Genomic DNA, 19,733 nt, shown 5'->3' on the forward strand with positions numbered 1-19,733 from the left:
ATACCCTTCCTCTTTAAATTAAATTGCCAGGTACTTCAATCATGTGCAAGCTTCTTCTTCATTAAATCATATTTCTGATACAAGTTTGAACTGGATGACTAGAGGGTATGTTACAATGCACTAAGGCAGTGGTTCTCAACCTGTGAGTCCCCAGATGTTTTAGGCCTACAACTCCCAGAAATCTCAGCCAGTTTACCAGCTGTTAAGATTTCTGGGAGTTGAAGGTCAAAACATCTGGGGACCCACAGGTTGAAAACCACTCCACTAAGGTGAGTATAGTTTTGAAAATTAAAAGACCAGATTAAAGCCTTTGCTCTGTCCCAGAATTTGCTGGTGACTTTTGGCAACTTAGCACTCTATCATCCCCTTTCTTCTGGAGCAGTGATCTCCTCCTCCATCACACAGGAATCCAAAGGATGAATCAAACATAAACACAGGGTGTAGGCTGTCATTTCACAGGTTATTAAATAAATGTACAAGACACTGTGAAGATGACATCGCTATTGCATCTCAAATACAGCAGGAACTAAACAAATACAAAATAACTTAAAAATGTTTGCATTAAAAAACCAGCATTGATTATTCCGAATCTCATCTTTTCTTATATGTGCTGCCCTACTTGTTTTCCAAAACATATATTTAGGCGTCACTTGGGATGGGAATTATGCGGCCCTCACTATTGACTATGCTGGCTTGGGTTGCTTGAAGTTGCAGTCCAATAAAATCTGGAGCAGGCCTGGTCCAACACGGGAAGCTGACTACGCCCCCGCGTTGGGCGGCACGTTCCTGGGGGTGCTGTTGAGCCCCTGGGAGGCGGGGCTAGACCTGAGAGGCGGGGCCAGGGTGCGCTGAGTGGGAGGCAGGGCCAGGGTGTGGGAGGCGGGGCCAGGTCTGACCCCTCCTCCTGCACCGCACACCCTGGCCCAGCTGGCCTGGCTGTGGCGGGAGTCCTTCCAGGCCGCGGCGAAGGCCCAGCCAACCTGGCTGGGCCTTCGCTGCGGCCTGGAAGGACTTTCCCGCCGTGGCCTGGCCAGCTGGGCAAGGCCAGCTGGGCCAGGGCGGAAGGTGGGGCCAGGGAGCGTGGTGCGGGAGGCGGGGTCAGGGCGCACGGCCCAGCCATCCTGGCCAGCTTTGCTGGACTGGTCACGTTGTCCAAATGCCCAGTTATCATCTCCCAAAGCAGTTAATTTATTCTCAGCTCAAGAATGGAAAAAAATGTCAGCAGACAGCAAATATATTTGAAGATGGGCATAAATCTAACCTTAAAAAATGTGAAATAAACACTGAGAACTGGGAAGCCCAGGCCTTCAAGCATCTAATTGGAAGTCAGCTGTTACCAACAGTATTGTGCATTTTGAAATGGAGAAACTTGCCAAGAAGAAAGCATGTTAAGCATACCTTTATTGGAACTGCCTTCCATCTGGAAATGTATGTCCCCAATGCAAATGATCATGCGGATCCAAAAGAAATCTCTACAATCACTTACGGATCCATCACCAAGACTCTATCCTTGGAAGACAATCACACTTGGCCACGAGTGATCATCTATGATGCTCATGATGTCAAGCTGACTATGTGGTAATTGTTTGGGTTCTCATTTTTCCCCATTTTGAAGATGGGGACATCATTTGTCTTCTTCCAGTCTGCTGGAACTTCTCCTGTTCTTCAGGAACTCTCAAGGATAATTGTCAGTGGTTCTGAAATTACTTCTGCCCGTTCTTTTAATACTCATGGATGCAGTTCATCTGGCCCTGGAGACTTGAATTCATTTAGATTATTCTAAATGAATTCAAGTACTGCTGCTTTACTTATACTATGCCCCATTTCCCCTACTGCATCCTGTTGTTGTTCATCATACTTACTGTATGATGAACAACAGCTTTTGAAACTCCCTCTTCCACACAACCATTGAATTAGCTGTTTTGAATTAGCTGTCTGGCAAAACTATGTACTAAGAATAGATAACAGATTTGCCAAATTGACATAGGAGCACTAATAGTTTGATCCATGTTGCTTAAAAGCAAATAATTTGAACTTAAGACAATAGAATTTCACTTATTTTAATTAACTAAATAAGCTCTAAATACTTCATCTTGTGTGAATTGCGGCTCATTATAATATTTAATTATTATTTTTAGCGTGTCCAAAATTTGTGTAGGGACCATCATAATTTTCTTTAGAAACCTGGAGGGTCGACTTCAAGTTTGAAGAACCCCATTAAAACATTTTAATGATAAGGGCCTAAAAACTCTAAAGCCACCAAACCCATCTCATCTTAGAAACTAAGCAAGGTCAGCCTTGGTTAGTACTTGGATTGGAGACTGCCAGCAAATACCAAATGCCATAGGCCAGTGGTTCTCAACCTAGGGCTCCCAGATGTTTTTGGCCTACAACTTCCAGAAATTCCAGCCAGTTTACCAACTGTTAGGATTTCTGGGAGTTGAAGGCCAAAAACATCTGGGGACCCACAGGTTGAGAACCACTGCCATAGGCTGTATTTCAAAGGAAAAAACTCACAAAGCCACCTCTGGACCCAAGGGCGGCTCAAGCAGTAAGCAAAGTACGCATTTGCGGAAGGCGCAATCCACTAGGGGACGGAGTTGAGGCGCATCCAGGCGCCCAGACTCCAGCTGCAAAAAGAGGGAAGAAGCTTCCCTCCTCACCAAAGCCCCAGACTCCTTCCTTGCAGCAAGGAAGGAGTTTGGGGCTTTGGGGAGCAAAACGACGCTTCCCTCCTGGCCAAAGCCCTGAACCCCTTCCTCGCAGCAAGGAAGGAGGCCGGTGGCTGAATGAGGAGAGAAGCGGCGAGTGACTGGTTTTGGGGCGGGGGGGAGGCGCCAGAAATACTGCTTGCTTACACTTGGAAATTACCTATAGCTGGCTCTGTCTGGACCCCATTTATTGTGTTCCCCAGCAAAGATGGGGCCAAATCTCAGTCCATGGTTTTTTTGGACTAGAAGTGTGTTATTATGTGGGGAAAGGATGTACCAATAGTTCCTTTTCACTAAATGGGTGTAGAAAACTAAGAGAATATAACCACTAGACAGAGAGTGTAAAGCCCTTAGATTAGATAATGTAGATTGTTTATAGTTTGTAGGGGTTTTTTTTGCATTTAAGATGTAACGGTATTCTTCTAGAAAACGTATTTTTAATCTTTCGTTGCTGATGATGTTTTGTTTTTGTATGTTTGTATGTAGTAGTTTTTTTTCAATTTGTCTTAATAAAAATTAATTATAAAAAAACTGAGTATTCTCTTCCTGAGAAACCCTGATGAAATTCTCAGGCAACTTGAAGGCATGCATGTGCATGCATACACACATATGCACAAACATACCCAATCATCATGATAGCCTTAATTTTTATGAAAGCCATGAGTGACCCCTCTGGACAACTTGTCATCAAGACTCTGCTTTCTGGGAGAGGGTATCTCAAGTCTTGCATTCATAATTCTGCATCTGTAATGAAATGTCAAAAGTGATTTTCAATACACAGCTGAAATTTAGATGTTTCTGAGTCAATTAATTGTTCAGTCAAATTAATTATTAGAACAAATGAATAGGTCTTATACTATTTTGTTAATTCTAAGTTATATTTAACTGTTTTCATGTGACACTATCTAAGAAATGACCATACATCTTATGCACAGCTCTTTTGGTATTATAAAATTAGTATGCGTGTATTACTATATTACTCATATCAGACTAGCTATCTATATTCTAAGTAATTTTGTTTATGAGATAGTTCAGCAATTCTCTATATTATATTCTAATACATAGATATTATTTTTTAATGGGCATACAAGACTACCACTGTGTCGTTACAAGAGCCCACCCAAAAAATCTCTGGGTTTGGGAAGGTGTTTACCTGGAAACCTTAGACTGCCATGTTACATTACTACAGTATCACAAAGTTATATTGCATGTTCTGAGGCACTGCAGGATAAATAATATAGTCAGTGATTTTCCAGCCAGTGGTTATTGTCACTTGATAAGTCCATGGATGTGAGGGCCAAAACAGTAGGGTGGCCCCAAGAAAAGCATCAGCGTTTGCTGGCTCTGCTTGAAGACAACATTCTTGGACCCCCAAGAGTGCTTCCATTTCCATCAATCCTGCCTACAGCAATAGTGGAGACCACCCAGTCAGTTCATGTCAAAGGGGAAAATTGCCTTGGAAACTTTTTGGGTCACAGCTGTCTTCTTGCCCCTTAGTCCAGCATGGTAGCCGTTGACACCAGATTGCTAATTGTCCCACTTTTTCAGCACTTGTTTCCTTGGTTTACAAGAGAGAGAGGGCAAAGATGTTGTATAATGAAGCATCAAAATGCTATTTCCTGCAAAGATCTATGGTGGAATTTGTCTTCAAAGTGGGCAGTTTCTTCTCATGTCAACTTCTGGTATATGCCTAGAGTCTGAGTATTTCCACCCCCGTATAAGTCCTAACCGTGAGGCATGATAGTGTTTGACAGTTGGGGGAGGTGTCTGAGTGAGGGTCAAGAAGATAGTCTTACTTTGTGTCAGTCCTAAGTAAACAGTTATTGCTGTTCCAGTAGCCTTGCTCCTTCCAAAAGACTGTCACTGTGGAAGGAAGAGAAACTCTTAACAGCTGTAGTTTTTGCATTTAAACCTAACCAGAAAGGAGTGGGGTCAAGGGATCATCACTGTCCGTGCCCCTGGGAAGAAGGAAGCTTCTTCCAGAAAGTCTTTTAAAACCTTAACTAAATTAGTGTGACTATATTGCTAACTGCTTGAGAGCTCCAGATGGCGAAGGTCACCAGCTGCCTCGCAAGAGATGCTAAGAACTGTTTGCATTCCCTTGCCCAGCTAATAAAATCACTACTGTTTTGGTCCTGGAAAAAAGGAGAAATATATGTTTCCATTTCCCAAACACTGGTGGGTCTGGGACAGGACTGAGCTCTTACCAGCTATGTTGCTTCAGCTTTGTTTGTCTTTATAAACGGTCTTCATAATCCATGCTGCAATCTTCAAATACTTTCAGTGAAAGCAAGTTTTGCTGAACCCGACAAGCTTGACATTTGTTACTAATTATCCCTAAGGGTCTTTCTAATAGAGTAACCCCAGATGCCTACTCAGAAGGAAGACGCACTGCGTCTGATGGGACTTTGCAAATGTGCTTAGGATCACAGTAAACATCTTCATCTTCGCAACAGCCTTGTAAAGTATAAGTGTGCAGCTATTTGCATTCCTCTGGAGTAAAATAGTGTGGCCTTAAATGCTTGAAGAAGCACTGGAATTCATGTCATCTCTCTTTTGGTAAAAAATAACCAAATATTGGTGGGATTATTGACTCCTGCACATTGGTCCTTTGGTAGCCACATTCTGAGTTCCCAGGAACAAAATACCCACACATTTTATCCCTGATAGTACCTCAGGGGGATGAAAACAACAGAGCTTACAACAGATTTATTTTTAAAAAGTAATAACTTAACAGTGATAGTTAAATCCTTGCATTTGCTACTTAGAGCTAACTATAACTGCTGGTATAGTGACAGTTTAAAAAACAACACCTTTTAGTGTCCCAATTCCCCAGCATGATTAAAATAGAGACTATTATTTTAAAAAAAACATACCAAACAAACCAAATGCTACAAGCAGCTGATTTGTGACACAAAACACACCTTTCTGTCATTCCCTTCATTGTTGCCTCAACACTGATACAAATGCAGTTGCACGAACCGCAGCATAAGCTAGCATTTGAAATCGTCCTTCTTCACCATCTAGTGAAGTCACATCCCTGTAATTATTAAAATATGGTTACACATTTAAAGAAGTATACAGAAGAATTACAGTATTCCTTGCCTAACAAAATTAATGGGGTCGAAATAAATGGTTTTTTTGCCATGTCAGGAGCAACTTGAGAAACTGCAAATGCTTCTGATGTAAGAGAATTGGCCGTCTGCAAGGATGTTGCCCAGGGAACGCCTGGATTTTTGATGTTTTACCATCCTCGTGGGAGGCTTCTCTCATGTCTCCATGTGGGAGCTGGAGCTGATACAGGGAGCTCGTCCATTCTCCCCAGTTTCAAACCGTCAACCTATCAGTCAGCAGTCCTGCTGGCACGAGGGTTTAACCCATTGCACCACTGGAAGCTCCTGTGAAATAAATGGTGAATTGAAAGCACACTCACAGTGTACTGTAACCTGATTGGTGTTACTGGGGAAAGTAACTCTTTACTGATAACTAGTGACTTGCAATCTCTGATAGGTAATTGTTTACTGCGCATGATGATTCATACCATATATTGGAATTATCTACGTGTGCAGGTATAAATATATGTATGTGTGTGTGTGTATGTGTATATTTGCCTGGCCACATGTTGCTGTGGCTTATGGGAATCATTTGTTGGCCAGGTGGAATAGCAGTGAATAGCCTTGCAGCCTCAAAGCCTGCCCGTTTTCTGGAGTAGCTGGAGTAGCACCCTCAATCAAAGAGTCGCTTTGAAGCCTGGCTACTTCCTTTGTAGGGGAATCATTGCTTGGCCAGATTGAATTGCACTGAATAGTCTTGCAGCTTAAAGGCCTGGCTGTTTTCTACAGAGGGCATCCTTGCTAGGCCAGGTTGAATGGTAAAGAGTAGCCTCATGGCTTCAAAGCCTGGGGATTTTTCACCTAGGGGAAATCTTGGTTGGCCAGGTTGAAAAGCACTGAATAGCCTTGCTGCTTGCAAGCCTAGCCGCTTTCTACTTTGCGGAATCCTTGGTTGACCAGTTTGAATAGCAATCAATAGTCTCAGTGGGGCAGGTATGAATTCTGCAATTAGGCACATTGATTAGCATTTAATGGCCTTGCAGTTTCAAAGCCTGGCTGCTTCCTGCCTGGGGGAATCCTTGATTGGGAAGTGTTAGCTGGCCCTGATTGTTTCCTTTCTGGAATTCACAATTTCACTGCTTTCAGAGTGTTGCTCTTTATTTACTGTCCTGGTTTTAGTGATTATATTGTTCTGTATTATTATACCAGAGTAATTATTTCATATTATATTTATAATCTTGTATTATCTGCTTAGAGGTGGATTATATGAGGCCCCTTCTACACAACTGTATAAAATCCACACTGGAGTGGATTATATGGCAGTGTGGACTCAAGATAATCCAGTTCAAAGCAGATAATATAAGATTATAAATGAGTAATATAGCTGTGTGGAAGGACCTTGAGTCTACACTGCCATATAATCCAGTTCAAATCAGATAATCTGTATTTTAAAGGCAGTGTGGATCAGGCCTAAGTGCACTTTGCCTGTGCCCAGGGCATCATTTTGGCTGAGGGAGTTGCTAGGATATGAAGGGGGTGGGGCCTAAAGGCAGCAGACCCTACCTTTCTAACTGGCAGTTAGGGGGAGAAAGGCTCTTCCTCATCCTCTGTAATTTGGACTATTTTTCTAGGTTTTTTTTTATTGAAAGACATATTTTGGATGATTATGTCTTCTGTGGCCAAATTTGGTGTGATTTGTTTCAGTGGTTTTGTTGTTTACTCCATAGTAAAACGAACTATATATATCTATATATATAAAAGAGTGATGGCATCACGGCAATTCACAAAACAACAAAAGTACAGGCCCCCCAACCTCAAAATTTGACAACACAACCCATCATCCACGCCTCAAGGTTGATACAACAAAAAGAAAAGAAAAATAAAGTCCTAATTAGAGGGAGAGCAATAATTTTTTTTATCCAATTGCTGCCAGTTTAGAGGGCTAATCTCTGCCCACTTGGTTGCCTAGCAACCAAGGGACAGCCAGGTTTCAGTTAGGGGACAGGCAGATTTAGGCCTCACTTAGACTTCTTCCACAGATTATCAGATTTGCACTGGATTATATGGCAGTGTAGACTCAAGGCCCTTCAACAAAGCTATATAACCCATTTATAATCTTATATTATCTGCTTTGCACTGGATTATCTTGACTCCACACTACCATATAATCCACTTCAGTGTGCATTTTATACAGCTGTGAAGAAGGAGCCTCATATAATCCAGTTCTGAGCAGATAATATAAGATTAGAAATATACAGTAGAGTCTCACTTATCCAACGTAAACAGGCCGGCAGGATAAGTGAATATGTTGGATAATAAGAAGGGATTCAGGAAAAGCCTATTAAACATCAAATTAGGTAATCGTTATACAAATTAAGCACCAAAACATCATATTATACAACAAATTTGACAGAAAAAGTAGTTCCATGCGCAGTAATGCTATGTAGTAATTACAGTAGAGTCTCACTTATCCAACACTCGCTTATCCAACGTTCTGGATTATCCAATGCATTTTTGTAGTCAATGCTTTCAATATATTGTGATATTTTGGTGCTAAATTCATAAATACAGTAATTACTATATAGCATTACTGTGTACTGAACTACTTTTTCTGACAAATTTGTTGTCTAACATGATGTTTTGGTGCTTAATTTGTAAAATCATAACTTAATTTGATGTTTAATAGGGTTATCCTTAATTCCTCATTATCCAACATATTCGCTTATCCAACGTTCTGCCGGCCCATTTATGTTGGATAAGTGAGACTCTACTGTACTGTATTTACAAATTTACCACTAAAATATCACAATGAATTTAAAACACTGACTACAAAAACATTGATTATGAAAAGGCAGACTGCGTTGGATAATCCAGAACATTGTATAAGTGAATGTTGGATAAGTGAGATTCTTCTTTAATATGAAATAATTACTAGGATAGAATAATGCAGAACAATATAATCTCTAAAACCAGGACAGTAAATAAACAGGGGAATTCCACACAGGAAACAATCAGGGCCAGCTAACACCTCCCAACAAAGTATTCCCATCATCAAAGTCTGGAAAATCCTCTGTTTTCTCAGGGCCACAGACAGTAGAAGCACATAAAATATCGCAAACAATACCACTCTGAAAACAAGGGAATTCCAGACAGGAAACAATCAGGGCCAGCTAACACCTCCCAACAAAAAATTCACTCAGGGAGGAAACAGCCAGGCTTTAAAGCTGCAAGGCCATTACATCCTAATCATTTTTCCTAATTGCAGCATTCATACTTGCCTCCAACAAACAAACAAAAAACCAATCAGAAATATTGTATATTCACAACCTTTAGGAAATAATATCCCCTGATGGCGCAGCGTGTTAAAGCGCTGAGCTGCTGAACTTCTGGACCGAAAGGCCACAGGTTTGAATTGGGGGAGCGGAGAGAGCCCCCACTGTTAGCCCCAGCTTCTGCCAACCCAGAAGTTCGGAAACATGCAAATGTGAGTGCATCAATAGGTACTGCTCCGGCAGGAAGGTAACGCCGCTCCATGCAGTCATCCCACATGACTTTGGAGGAGTCTACGGACAACGCCGGCTCTTCGGCTTAGAAATGGAGATGAGCACCAACCTCCAGAGTAAGACACGACTGGACTTAATGTCTGGGGAAAACCTTTACCCTTTACCTTAACTACCACCAATTCCTTAATACTTTATTTAATACTGTGTGTGTGTATGTGTGTGTGTGTGTGTGTGTGTGTATGTTCACATAGATCAGATGTTCTAATAGCCTAAGCTTTTTTTTATTTCAGTGGGATTTTTCCCTCAGGTATTAGATTTCAGTCATATATCTTCTCTGAATACAGTATAACATTTTGCCTGCAGAGATTGGTTTGTAAAATGGTTCTGATTAGCTCAACCTGTGACCTGTATTTTTAAAATCCCCATATTAAATAGTAGTCAACAGAAATAGAAATGTAGGGCTTCTGTTATAGTTCCCTCAAACAATATCCTTTTTGTTTCAAAATTCAGAAGAACACTGTGTAAAAAAAAAATTGGAGATCTAAAACTGTTGATCACAATAGAGATTAAGACATAAAGTGAAAAGAACCTCAAATACTCCATGGGTTCAGTCTGGGGGAAAGGCATTATTAGTGCTGTGCAGTCCACTTTCATGGTGCTTTATAGCGTTCAGTAATAAAAGCATCTCTGCAGTGTGTGAGGAGGGTGGTGGGGGTTAAAGAAAATCTTGTTACAGTGTGCTTACTTAGCTTTTGCTTTCTAGGTTTCATCTATCCACCTGTCACCTAGTGTGGTGCATACTTCGATTATTGTGAGACCCAAGGTCACCCTCTTCACTTCTGGCATACAGTTGCAGTACCCATGGGACTTTTACCTACAGAAAAAACATTAAGGTCAACATACTACACAGCTTTTCATTGATATAGCCCTTTTACAAAAAGAAAAACTTCCTCTGTATAGCACATTCAATACGGCCGTTTCCTCAAGGGTAGCCGTGTCAGTCCATAGCAGAGAAAACAGCAAGGGCTGATAGCACTGAAGCCCCTGGATCAGGAATAGACTATAAACATGGAAGGATTTTGAATAAAGATTCCAAACTTCAAAACAAATCAAGTCGTATACTCACGAACTCAAGACAGCTTCTGTATATTTTGAGGTATTTTTTAAAATGCAAAACTTTTCATTTTTCACATTGTAGTAAAGCTGTGCCAGTGATTAGTTTTCCAGATGACTAAATTAGTACATAATACATGGGACTATTATTACTTTTTATGACAATATACAAAATGAGGAAAAAGAAAACCGTAACTCTGAGAAGGAGGGACATTAACACTTCCCTTAAGGTATGAGTTATTTTGCTATTAACACTTGAAGGGAAATGTAAAACTGAATGCACCATGATGTGTTCAAAAGAATATTAAGCCTGTACTTCAGACCGTCCTCTTTATGACTGCCCTTTAATGGATGGATAAACACAAACCAAAGAACATGTTTACTGATAACACTGTTCTACTGCCAGTGAAGAGCCACCCACTTTTAACAATTGCTGAGCAAACAATCCTCTCTGTTGAGATCAATGGCAGCTGCAGTTCCTTTCTGCCTCTGACAACTTATCTGCATTGTTCTGAGTTTTACTTAACTAGTAAAATGTGAGTAGTAGGTAAAAAATCCTTTCCTTGGGAGGATTTAATTCTTTGGCCAGGGAGATGAAAAGGAAGGCCACCTTTACGCGGGGCTGAGGTGGTCTGTTAGGTCACCAGGGTCAGGGGATAAGACAGAAACCACAGCGTTGGGTGAGAGGTGGAGGATGGGCTGTAAAAGAAGTAAAAGGTTTTGAGTCTGTAGATACAGCATTAAGTAATCACTCAGAGGATTGTTCAGGCAGAACTACTTTCACAGGTCAGTAGGGCTTAATTTAAGCCAGGACTCGGATATCTCTTGAATGATTTGATATACTGCTGGGAATGCTTTTGAGCATGGATAGTATCATATGTTTGTATGTGAGAGATAAACTGACCATAGAAATTGACCTAGAAATTTCTAGCGGAACCATATTAATCAAACTCACAAAAGAAGATGAATTTTGAACTCAGTTTAATGTATAGGCTGAGATTTTAATTGAGTTTACATGCAAACAAGAAAGCATTTATTTAGCTTGTGGTTACCCCATATCTGGGGTTTGAATTGGGTACCTTTTCTTAAAATCATGCCAAAACATTATTTATTGTCACTCATTTATTGTATTTATGTCCCATTTTCTCCCAATATTGTGATCCAAGGCAGCTTATAAATAAAGAAATTAAAAGAAAATATAGATAAAACAGCGCTCCTTGCAGTCATGCCAGCCACATGACCTTGGAGGTGTCTACGGACAACGCCAGCTCTTTGGCTTAGAAATAGAGATAAGCAGCAACCCCCAGAGTCAGACTTAATGTCAGGGGAAACCTTTACCTTTTTATAGATAAAATATATAGTTCAAAAATGTTACAAATTAAACAGACAAACTGAAACATTTAGACTGCTAAAATTGTGCACCATGCCACATTTTGCTAGTTCAGTATTATAGTCTGCGTTAATTAAAGTGATACAGCCAAAGGGGAACATCTTACAGCAATTCTGAAAGATTCCCTTAGTTGGTAAACTTGTGTCTGCGTGATTTACATTTCATGTGGGCTCACATGACTGAAATACCTTTTCCACATAACTAGTTTTAAAAGTAGGTTAGTCTAACAAGTCCCAGAAATGCTCTCTTTCTGCATAAAGCAGAACTGTGGAAGTTATGTTTTAAAAGGAATAATAGAATCATTTCCTGGGCAGAGGTTGTTTGTGTGTGCATCTTTCAGAGTGGACAAAAAATCTCCTGTTCTTTCATCTTATAGCTGGATACTTGGATTATGGTTGACCTGGTTCAGTATCTCAGAATCAGGCATAACAGCCTGTAATAAGGATATACTTGGTCCCTTTCCAGTGGTATGTATGTCTTCAAGTTGCCGGTTGATTTATGGTAGCCTCATAAATTTCATAGGGTTTTGACCACTTGCAGTGGCACAAAAAACGTATTCTAACCCTGATAATCAGAGTTGTCTGCCTCAGTTGTCTGCCTCAGATGGCAGATTTGGGATGGGGGATCAAAAGACAGAAAACAAATATATTGAATTTATTTCATTTGTATATCTCTGAGACCAATGTTTGGATTTTCTGTTTCAAATATAAACATGCCCAAATTAACTTTTGGCCTGCTACATTCCTGTTCTTGTCACAGGTATAAGAGAGAAGGTAAACCAACGAACTGAAAGGACACCTTTGCCCTTCATTTTGCTTGACATAAAGGGGAGGGGATAATGTTTGGTGTATGTGTTTGCAAAGGGAACAAACCTCCATTTGCAATAGCAAGGAAGATATTTTAGTCCTTTGCTATAATGAGATGAACCTCTCCCCCCTCCACCCCTGAAACTTGCAAATCTTGCCTTTCTGTTGGGTTCTGGCTTTTTTAGTCTGCAGGATTTGGATCCCAGAATACCTGAAATTAAAGAACAGCCCAAAATCTTTTTGAGTCAGGGCTCAGCTTCTTTAAAACCCTAATCCTTAAAGGCTTTAGCAAATGACTGGAGTTTAGAAAACATCAAGAAGACACATTTAGTTCCTGACAGTTCTCTAAACAGAGATTGTTTTTCCAAGCCCCCATGTTGATTGTTGCCAAGAAAGGTGGCAGTTTTACAGTATGACCTTATCATCAGCGGAGCCCAGGCTTTTAATTATTTTTATGAAGTAGCTTTATCTTGCTGCGTTCAATAGACACTCCCTGTTGGATTTTCCTTTCGATTATAAATCTAAATCAATGTGCAGCAGGGATTTCCCCTTTAAAAAAGAGAGAGGTTATGGCTTGTAATTAAAGATTCTGGAAGCTTATAAGCCGCAATGATTTAATCATTCTGACATTTTGACATTCTCTTGTTTAACTGGATTTTCTGAGCTGCTTTGGCATTACAACCATGGATTTGACTTCCCCAGAAATAAATAATGTGGTCTAAGGAGCCCTGCTTTCAATAAGAAAACACGTGAAATATACATATAGTTTTTGTGGCATAAGCAATAGCTGCAGTGAGTTAAGAAACAGTTTGCATTTGTTAATATGCCCTAGAAACCTGATTTCTTTCATATATGTTTTTTCCATTGGATAAAAATGTGCAAAATTGTAGCTGTCGGCATTGTAGGGACAAATACCAAGTCCAGATTTAGGAGAACATGAAAAGATTTGGTAGAGAAACTGGACCAAATAGTCATCAGTTTAGTTTGAGATCTTTCAGGATCTCAGACAGGATACAGGAGGTCCATAATTGGGTTTTTATATCGGGATATAATGTTTTAACTGATTATGTATTGCGGTTAGATGTATTTGTATGAATTTTATATGTTGTACGCCACTTTGAATCCCAGCCACAGGAGAAAAGCGGGATAGTAATGAAATAATAATAATAATAATAATAATAATAATAATAATAATAATAATAATCTCTTGCAACCTTTTCTTGTTCAGGAACAAAGCACACAAGGAAGGGGGGAATTTACTTTCGAGTTATAGTACTGGGAAAGAAGTGTTACTTCATATTATTTTATTTTTGAAATCAAGATAGTCAGTTTACCACAGAAGAATGATATGCCAATATCATGAGGCTTAAAACCAATATCGAAACAGTAGTTTGCAAAGTTAATTATGTCATCATGTCCTTATTCTAGAAGTAATGCTGTTTGGCAACACTTTTCCTGCCATGTCTGAATGCTATGGAATTACAGAAGGTATACTTTAAAATGTCTTTAGCCTTTTCTACCAAATAGTGTCTCACCAAACTACAACCTGCAGGATTCTATAGCATTGACCCACGGCCGTTAAAGTGGTGTCAAACTGTTCATTCTGTAGATGCACTCATAATCATTCTTCCCAAATCTATTTAGGTTGTGTGTTTGCCCTGTAGGATACAACATATACCCACCAGGTTTGGATGGAGAATTTAGACTGAGGTAATTCCAAGTAGACCTTTTATCATGTGATTGTCACTAAATTTTCAGCTGGTCTAGACTTTTGACCCGTTGGCTGCATCAATGTAATAGACCAGTGGTTCTCAACCTGTGAGCCCCCAGGTATTTTGGCCTACAACTCCCAGAAATTCCATCTAGTTTACTAGCTGTTAGGATTTCTGGGAGTTGAAGGTCAAAACATCTGGGGACCCCCAGGTTGAGAACTACTGCTGTAGACACATATAATGCAGTTCAAACTGCATTATTTGGAAGTGTAGATCCAGTCATAATCCTCCTGTGTTTTCCCATCACTTTCCCTATTTTCTTTCTTACCATAAAATGTCTGTCAAGGAGAAAAAGACAGAATACTTGCACAATGCATTTTAACTGGGAACAGAAGGACCCCTTGGACTGGCAACAGAGTTTAAAAGTTAAGCAATTTAGTGATATGGTCCTAAACTGATTGCCCCAGGCCACCTGGTTTGGTGAACAGAAGCAGCAGTTCCTGTGGAGAATCCCAGCCATGGCGATCGCGTATCACATTTTATGTGGCCCTAAGGACGACGGAGAATCCCATAATTGCCCATGGCGCCTATTTGGGCAGGCAATGGCTTTAGATAGGCCATCTGATTAGTGCCACTCCTTGAGACACTTCCTGTGTTATCCTATGTTTTAGAAGCTATTCTAAGCCTTAGATAGAATAGTGCAGGTGGTATTTACACTCAGGTGAAAATAAAGGCACCAGCTGATTATCTGGCAGAAGCTCATGTGGCATCACAGGTTGTTTCCCTGATAGGATTACAACAGAGCCCTCTCTGGGAGCTACAGACCTCTCCGGTTTCAGTGTCAGCTGCCTACCAATGGAACCCTTAGCCTTAGCTTGAGTTCAGATTAACATTTGTCATGGTTCTAGAGCTGTTTTTCTTAATGTAATGTTAAAGAATCCAAGCTTACAATTTTTATTAACAAAGGTATATGAATTAAACTCTGGTATGCTATTTTAGAGAAAGGCAATGATTAACCCCCTCTGAGTATTCTTTGCCGAAGAAAACTCTGAATTTCATGGGATTATAGGTGACTTGATGGCAAACGAGAGAAGAAAACAGCAGAGACAGCTTTCCCATCTCTGCTCCATCTCTAAATTGTGGAAAGAATGACAAACATCAATAAACTGCCATGTAGCTGATAAGGAATGAGTACCAGGAAAAGTCTCCGTATATAAAATGAACCAAATATTTTAAACTATATTGGCCTTATATACCCTTTTCTAGGAAGCTAACTGAACATACGGTCTGAAAACATAATATTTCATCGTTCTGAAGGTTCTATGCTATTGATTTTTCCTCTCTTGTTTTAGACTTTAAAAAGCTGTTAGCAATATTAAAAAAACCCTGAAAGCCAGCAGTATTTGTGCCATTAAAGGAAAAATAGGAGTTTCTGCTCATGAAGTGGAGACAAACAGGAGACTCTTTGAGATTATAGTGATCTATGCTAATACTGTAGTTCAAGCTGGAGCTGTTACTGAGGATATGGTTTTAACTTTAGGAAGGAAAATGAAGATTGAAATCTTGTGCATAATTTTAATCTCTTGAATCCTATTGGGATAATTATGTTTATAACTACCAAAATCGATATGAAAAGGTGGAATTGAAAATGGGGTCTTAGTGCTGTAGAAGGAAGTCAGATGGGAGTTCTGGCTGTTCCTCGTGTCTGCATTCATTTTTGACCCTTCACTATATTTCCACTGTAAATAATAATAATAATAATAATAATAATAATAATAATAATAATAATAATAATAATAGCATTATTGTATTCTGCCATTATTTCTCCAAAGGTACTTGGGGCAGCTTACACACGGCACCAATTGCCAAAAACAGAACATAAAATAAAACACAAATTAAAAATACAGTTGAAAAACATATAGACATATTAAATGACAACTTAAAAACTCAATTAAAACAGTGTTCATCAACCAGTGGCAATAAGCTACTGTAAACGTGGCCAGGCTGTAAAAGATCAGACAGGGAGTGGGATAAGTGCAAAGCTGTAATCATGGGATGAGGGCATGGGATAAAGTGCAAGGCTGCATAACAATTATAAACATGATATCTTCAAATGTTATTGGATTCTAATTTCCATCACCCTTCACAATTGACCATGCTTGGTGAGACTTTTGCAAATAGGTAGGAGGGGGATCCAACATAAAATCAAAGGATCTTCCAAGTGGTGGAAGCTGTGTTCCTCTTACCTATACCATACATAGTATCTATGAACTAGAGTTACAGGGGAAAAGTTTTCTGAAACAGAGACCACAGAGCAACACCTTTTTGAAGTCTCAGCTGATAAAAGAGCTGGCCCAACAGAATCTATTGAATAGACAGTGGCATTGAATTGTGATGTCACCATGAACTAACTCAGTCTCCCAGGATGTTTCTTGACATCAGTTTCCCAAGAGATAGTCCTGGCAAACATGGAAGCAAAGCAAGAAGATTCTGACAGCACCTATAATCCTGAGAGGTTTGTGTTGCCATTGGTGGCTTTCTGTAATTTTTCCTTTGCCGATCCTCCCAACTGTATCTTTAATTGCAGCAGTAGCCTTCGCAGGGACTGGCAAAGCTGACAGCTGGTTTTCAGGTTCCTGGCATATCCAAATGTGAGAGAGCATTGCAAGAAGCACTATGAAGTGCAACAAAAATATGTACCAGGCTCAGAGTTAAATGCTACTGAGTTGTTGTGCATTTTCCAGGCTGTATGGCCATGCTCCAGAAGCATTCTTTCCTGGCGTTTTGCCCACATCTATGGCAGGCGTCCTCAGATGTTGTGAGGTGTTCATCTCTTTGTGGACTCAGTACTGACAATTTCTGAAACTCAAATGCAGCTAGATGCAGCTACCCAACCATGCAGAAAGACTCTGCCAGTGTGTTAGGATTGGCTCTAGATAAGAAAAGGAACTGAGTGCCTTGCATTAAGTTTTCATGTTTAATTCCCAATGAATTGCTATCAGGGTAAACAGACACTATTCTAGCTTATTTTTAAGAGTGAGGAAAAATAATGATGAAAACTTGGCAATGTTTTTGATTAATTTTCTCCAGGAATTTATCTAAATTACCAGTCCTTTTAAGTAATCCACATGACAGATTGGCTCCCAAGTTTGTTTATTGTTTATTGTGGGCGCTTTCAATTCATTCTGACCAATGGTGACCTTATCATTGTGTTTGCTTGGCAAGATTGGGGTGTGTGTGGGGTGTGTGTGTTGGCATTACCTTCCTGAGGCTGAGAGTGTGTGATTTGCCCAAGGAGTTTTTATGGCTGAGTGGGTTTTGAACCCTGGTCTCCCAGTGTTTGACACCACTTTCACTGCCATGGTTCAGTGTTTTGGATTCCTGGGATCTGTAGTTTGGTGAAGCATCAGCACTGTTTAGCAGAGAAAACTAGACCTTGTAAAACCTCAACTCTCAGGATGCCATAGCATTAAGCCATGGCAGTCAAGTGGTGTCAAACTGCATTAATTCAGCAGTATAGCTAAGATTTATTTATCATATCACAAACAAAACCAAGGGTACGATTGTAATGTATTTAGAAACACAAAGTTAAAAACCTGGCATTATACTAAAAGCCCTTTGACCAGAACCTGGGCACTTGGGAGTGCCTCTCGTGTCGCTACAAGAAGGTCCTCCACTGTGCATGTGGCAGGGCTCAGGCTGCGCTGTAGTGGGTGGTCTGTGGTTTGCTCTTCCCCACACTCGCATGTCGTGGACTCCACTTTGTAGCCCCATTTCTGAAGATTAAAAAAGGTAAAGTTTTCCCCTGACGTTAAGTCCAGTCATGTCTGACTCTGGGGGTTGGTGCTCATCTCCATTTCTAAGCCAAAGAGCCGACGTTGTCCATAGACACCTCCAAGGTCATGTGGCCGGCATGACTGTATGGAGCACCGTTAGGGTTCTGAAGATTGCTAACATGCAAAATACTGTATCACCGGGGCTCCCTTCACTATTTAAATTTTACTTTCATGCATGTTATAAGCTTGTAAACTGGCTTTGGATAGCAAACGCGCCCCAAAATGCCATTACAGTATATACTGAATTAATATTCTGTGTTAGATAGCTAAAGAGCAGTTGGGAAGGATGGAGAGGGAGCAGCACGCCTCATTGTTTTCCCGCCTGCCCAAACACAAGCACAACAAACTCTGGCTACCAGTATTGAAAAACTCTAAAATCAGGACAGTAAATAAAAACACTCAGAAGATAGGGGAATTCCAGACAGAAAACAATCAGGGCCAGCTAACACCTCCCAACAAAGCATTCCCCCAGGCAGGAAGCAGCCAAACTTCGAAGCTGCAAGGCTATTCAATGCTAATCATTCAAGGTGCTCAATTGCAACATTAGGAGCCTCCGATGGCGTAGTGGATTAAAGCCTTGTGACTTGAAGGTTGGGTTGCTGACCTGAAGGCTGCCAGGTTCGAATCCCACCCGGGGAGAGTGCGGATGAGCTCCCTCTATCAGCTCCAGCTCCATGCGGGGACATGAGAGAAGCCTCCCACAAGGATGGTAAAAACATCAAAACATCCGGGTGTCCTCTGGGCAACGTTCTTGCAGACGGCCAATTCTCTCACTCCAGAAGTGACTCAAGTTGCTCCTGACACGAAAAAAAAATTGCAACATTCACACTTGCCTCAAACAGACAAGAGTTCTTTCTCCCACCCTGGACTTTCCACAGATATATAAACTCAAATTGCCTAGTTTCCAACAGACCTGACAACCTCTGAGGATGCCTGCTATAGATGCAGGCGAAACGTTAGGAAAGAATGCTTCTGGAACATGGCCATACAACCCGGAAAACTCACAGCAACTTAATACTCTCTGTGTTACCTTGTTCCCCCAAAAATAAGACAGTGTCTTATATTAATTTTTGATCCCAAAGATGCTCTAGGTCTTATTTTCAGGGGATGTCTTATTTTTCCATGAAGAAGAATTCACTTTTATTGTTGAACAAAAAAATGAACATTTATTATATACTTTACAGCAGTTGTCATCATAAACCAGCATAACCAAACAAACTGTGAATCTTAAAAAGAATTTCTTGTTACTACCATTATTTCCATGTACAATACTCTATGGTACGTACATTTACTGATCCTGCATGCTCTGGTGTTCTGTTCGTTGGGCATGCTTCCAAACAAAACCTTTGCTAGGTCTTACTTTCGGGGGAGGCCTTATATTTAGCAATTCAGCAAAACCTTTACTAGGTCTTATTTTCTGGGGATGTCTTATTTTAGGGGAAACAGGGTAGATAACTAAAAGAGCAGCTGGGAGGGATGGAGAGGGAAGAGCAGGTCCCAAGTTTTCCCCAAGCACAACAAACACTCTTTCCTCCGAACTTTGAGCAAGGGCCTGATTGGCAGCCGGGGGCCGCGCGCGGGTTGGTCCGCTCCGGGTTGCGCTCGCGCC

The 19,733-nt window shown here is 40.6% G+C and overlaps 1 protein-coding gene and 1 long non-coding RNA gene across 3 annotated transcripts in view; one reads left to right on the forward strand and one right to left on the reverse strand.

The window, feature by feature from the left end:
• Nucleotides 1-19,733, forward strand: part of rassf7 (Ras association domain family member 7) — a 100,653-nt gene that overhangs the window by 21,137 nt on the left and 59,783 nt on the right. Inside the window, exon 1 of one of the 2 annotated variants that reach the window (XM_062967583.1) lies at nt 16,658-16,803. The exons of the other annotated variant lie outside the window; for it this stretch is intronic. The gene's annotated coding sequence lies outside the window, so the exon portion shown is untranslated. Of the gene's footprint in view, nt 1-16,657; nt 16,804-19,733 lie in introns of those variants that run through there. 2 annotated transcript variants of the gene reach the window in all.
• Nucleotides 3,171-5,931, reverse strand: LOC107982855 (uncharacterized). Its single transcript, XR_001730276.2, has 3 exons — nt 5,636-5,931; nt 4,508-4,574; nt 3,171-3,455 (listed from the first exon to the last, which is right to left on the reverse strand). It is a non-coding gene; the product is annotated as an uncharacterized LOC107982855 (long non-coding RNA).

This window comes from Anolis carolinensis, chromosome 1 (genome assembly GCF_035594765.1).
Source record: "Anolis carolinensis isolate JA03-04 chromosome 1, rAnoCar3.1.pri, whole genome shotgun sequence".
Classification (NCBI taxonomy): domain Eukaryota; kingdom Metazoa; phylum Chordata; class Lepidosauria; order Squamata; family Dactyloidae; genus Anolis; species Anolis carolinensis.